The sequence below is a fragment of the Juglans microcarpa x Juglans regia genome, chromosome 5D (genome assembly GCF_004785595.1).
Source record: "Juglans microcarpa x Juglans regia isolate MS1-56 chromosome 5D, Jm3101_v1.0, whole genome shotgun sequence".
Taxonomy (NCBI): domain Eukaryota; kingdom Viridiplantae; phylum Streptophyta; class Magnoliopsida; order Fagales; family Juglandaceae; genus Juglans; species Juglans microcarpa x Juglans regia.
This window is the reverse complement of record NC_054602.1, coordinates 17892577-17897307: the sequence shown is the minus strand read 5'-3', so window position 1 is coordinate 17897307 and position 4731 is coordinate 17892577.

Here is a 4731-nt window from a genome sequence, read left to right as displayed (position 1 = left end):
AAATTCAATCAAAAGGGCACCTTTTTGCCTCCAAAAAAGGGCGTTGTTTTGACTTCATTGCCTTCATTTCTACAAACCCCCCCCCCCCCCCCCCCCCCCCCCCCCCCCCGGTGTGACCTCACCCTCATTTTCATCTCACACATATTCTCTAGAAACCTTAGGTCCTAACTCAGCCTGTCGCCTCTCTTTGTCTTCTCCCGTCGTGCAGTTATCGATCGACTCCCCCTCGCCATCCGACTCACTCACTCTCAATCTCTCATGGATCAGTGGTTTTGTTTAGGATATTAAGACATCAAGAACCATTAGAGCAACCAACACTATCGAGCACAGTTGATCGAATGGCAGAGCACACAGATACGAAACCTGAGCAACCAAACCCTCTGCCTCTCGATCTATGTCAATTTTTTGGGTTTAATTTGTTGGATTTAATCTGAATTTACATATGCATTTTGATTTTATTTTTTGGTTAATTTGGTTGATTAGGTGGTTGTGATCTGTGATTGGATGGTTTTTGGTCCGACTCCTCTCTGATTTCGACTCCGACTTGTCGGAGTAGAGCCTACAATGGTCGGAGTTAGATTTGAGCTTCACCAAATTCAGAGTTGGAGTCTGCATTCCAACTTCGATTGAGTCGGTGCTCATTCCTACCTGTAAGAGGACAAGAGAGAACCTCTGTGAAAGGGTTTTCGAGAGGACCTAAGATTGACTACCCCGCAAGTTTTAACTTCACAATTTTCTAGTATGTTCTTCTCGTACCTTTTGCTGGAAGTTGAAAGAAGTTCAACTCATTGTCGAAGTTTTCCTGCTTTAAAAATAAGCAGCTTGACAACCATTACTCAAAGGGTGGCACTCCCAGAACTAATGCTGGGGATGGATCAAGACAACCTCCTGAGTTGAGCTGAACATGGCTTTCCAGTAGGGGAAATATTTTGATGGAATTGCAAGGAAGCTCAAGGTCGGAACTGCTTGATTTTTTGCTCATCATAAATGCAACCTAGCTCTTTCCATATATGTGTGACAATATTTGCCATCCCAGAATTAATTACTTCCAAGTCGTCCTATAATTCTTCAAGAGAATCAAGGCATTGGATATGATTAGTTAGAATCATTTGTCCACACAATTACTTGTCTCCTCCTCTGCATGTGAATCAAATTAACGACCATTTCATTGTTTAAGGTAATTGGGGTTAGAGGAAGCCATGAGGGACTTATGAACAGATATTTGGGAGGCCAAGATACACAATGCATGTTAGGTTCTCTTATTAACTTGTTGAACTAAAACATGTTATATGTGTATGTATTGCATTTTTGTGCCTAGCATAAATTAAATAGCTTGTTATTCCAAACCATTTTCAGAGTCTTGACCAGGAGATGTACAATAAAAAATTTCTGCTATTAGGAAAGAAATGAAGCAAAATTTGCTCTGTCAATTTGCATGCAATTTATGACAAAGCTCCATTTGGTAGTCCCGCATTTTTTTCCTCTTCATTTAAGGAGTAGGATTTGGATTTATGGGCATGCACTATGATTAAAAATTTTCATTTGGGCTAGGCTACCTTTAAAATTGGAGGGACTAGCTCTTTAAAAAAATAAAAATCAATACTTTTTGTGTATTAAAATTTCTTTGTGAATTGACCTGTGTTTGAGCAAGAAAAAACAGATTGCACAAAAGGTGCTCGACGAAAGGTTCCAATGCTAGGAGTTTTCATTGATTATTTTTTTCATATCAATAATGCGCATCTTACATACTTTTATAGACCGGTACAAATAACCAACCTCACCATACATTAAATGACAGCTGGAAGAATAGAATATTCTTTCTTACAGACTCAGTAATTCTAGACTATTCTATTTACAAAATGATTCACTGCTTGAGTCTTTGTTAGGCTCATTGGCACTGTCCTTTGGTATTGCAGCAGCTGTAGGTAATGCACTTGTCAACTTAACAGCCCCCCTCAATCCAAGGGGCACCTGACAAATGGTGAGACTTGATTGATGTTGTGTAAACCAAGAAACGGAGAGTGGCTTGGTCAAGATATCTGCTAGTTGATCTTTACCAGAGACAAATGAAACTTGGAGGGTCTTAGCCGCAACTCGCTTCCTCACAAAATGATAATCCAACTCAACATGTTTAGTTCTTGCATGCAATATCGAATTTACCGAAAGATACGTGGCACCCAAATTGTCACACCATAAGGTGGGAGGTGTAGACAAAAAAACTCCCAGTTCTTTTAAAAGAGACTGAATCCAAATGATCTCATAAGATGTACTTGCAACAATTTTGTACTCAGATTTGGTGGAGGACCTAACAATGGTAGGTTACTTTTTGGATCTCCATGACACAAGATGGGAACCAAAATAGACACAAAAACCTCCGGTGGACTTTCTATCATCCGGACAACCCATCCAATCAGCATCAGAGAAGGCAGACAAAGTAAAGGTGGATGATGGAGTAAAATGAAGACCAAAAGTGGAAGTGTGTTCAAGGTAGCGAAGAATTTTTTTCACAACTTGCCAATGTGGAATTTTTGGAGAATGCATTAATTGACAAATTTTGTTTACTGCAAGGGAGATGTTAGGACGAGTAAAGGAGAGATCTTGTAGACTACCTACGACATTATGATAAAGAAGAGGGTCTTCAAAAGTCACTCCATCTAGAGCAATTAATTTAACAGAGGTGGACATAGGGGTGGGGACAGATTTAGCATTATGCATATTGGTACGCAGAAGTAAATTAGAAATGTATTTAGATTGACTCATGAAGAGACCTTGCCGATTTCGGCTAACTTCAATACCAAGGAAGTAATAAAGTTGGCACATATCCTTGGTTGGAAAAGTAGTACCAAGTTCATAAATAAAGTAAAAAATGAGATTAGAATCAGAACCAGTTACAATGATATCATCAACATAAACTACCACAAACACAACATGCAAGGAATTTCGAAAAATAAACAATCAGATTTTGACTCATGATAGCCAAAAGAAATTAACTTGGTACTTAATTTGGAAAACTAGGCTCGAGGAGCCTGCTTAAGACCATAAATGACATTTTTCAACTTACAGATGTGATTTGGAAAATTAGGATTGACAAAACTTGGGGGTTGTTTCATGTACATAGCTTCCTCCAATTCCCCATGTAGAAATGCATTTTATATGTCAAGTTGATGTAAGGACTAGTTTGATGACACAGCCAAAAATAGTAAAACTCAAATTGTGACAGGCTTGATTACTGGACAGAACGTTTCAAGGTAATCTATGCCCTCTTGCTGATGAAAGCCTTTGGCAACAAGGCGGGCCTTGAGCCTTTCAAGGGATCCACCAGCTTTCCTCTTTGTTTTAAGGATCCATTTAGGTCCTAAAACATTAAATTTGGAAGAATTGTGAACAAGGTCCCATGTATGATTGTTCAACAGTGCTCTAAACTCTGTGTGCATGGCATCACGCCACTCTTGATATTTAGAAGCCTATGTGTATGAGTAAGACTCCTCAGGAATAGAAGTGGACCAAACCTTGGCTAAGGTTAGGGTTAGGGTTTGTGACAGTGAGTGAAGAAGATGGGATTAGGGTGTGCCCATGGAATTGTGCCATCCATACATGTTAGAGGGTAGGGAATATTTACCTTGGAGCTTGTGAGCATGAGATGGGTGTTGCGTGACTAACGGGAGGGAGGTGCAATAGTCGTAAAAGATGTTGATGATGGGCTCGAAGAAGTTGAGGAAATATCTGGGAGTAATTCATGTGACACGTAGGGAGAAGAAAGTGAGGTAGATATGTGTGGAATGGATGGGCCTGAGATAGAAGGGGGTGGGTCTGGATTGGAGATGATGGGCCAAAGTGTTGAAGGCCCATTACATAAAACGTGCAAAGAGCCTAAATTTGAGGTGGTAGGCAGTGTGCTATCGTGTTGTAATGCAAATGGGAACTGGGCCTCATCAAATTAGACATCCTTAGATATATACATTCGGCCCATTGGTAAATGAAGGCATTTGTAGCCTTTATGATCTGGGCTATAGCCTAGAAAAACACACAGTGTTTGGACCTAAGGTCCATTTTGTGTCTATTGAAGGGTCGGAGATTGGGCCAACAAGTGGACCCGAATACCCAAAGAAAATTATAATTCGAGATTTTGCCAAAAAGCTTTTGAAAAGGGGATTGATTATCTGAAATCGGAGTTGGCATGTGGTTAATTAAGAAGACAGTTGTTTGAAAGGCCTCGGACCAATATTTATTGGGCATTGATGCTTGGGCGAAAAGGGTAAGGCCCGTTTCGACGATATGTCGATAACGACGTTCAACATGCCCATTTTGTGCATGTGAATACGGACAAGTGAGACGGTGCACAATGCCACAAGATTGAAGAAGTTGTTGAAAGGGACGAATTCTCCACGCAAATCCGTTTGACCAGCCCACACATTGACTGAAAAAAAGTTGCTCACATATTGCAAAAGGGCTAAGAAAAATTTTGAAACATTAGCTTTTGATTGAAGGGGGAATAACCATACATAACGAGTTAAATCATCAATTGTAGAGAAATAAAACCTAGCCCCATTTGTAGACAACACAGGAGAAGGCCCCCAGACATGAATTTGAAGATAGGTGAGGCAGTGCATGAGCCTTGGCTTGTGAGCAAGCCGCACATGAAGAAAACTGTCCTCTAGAAGTTAACGGAAGCTGGAATTGACTGATGATGGTTGAAGTAGTTCTTGTAAAGGGATAACCAAGGCACATATG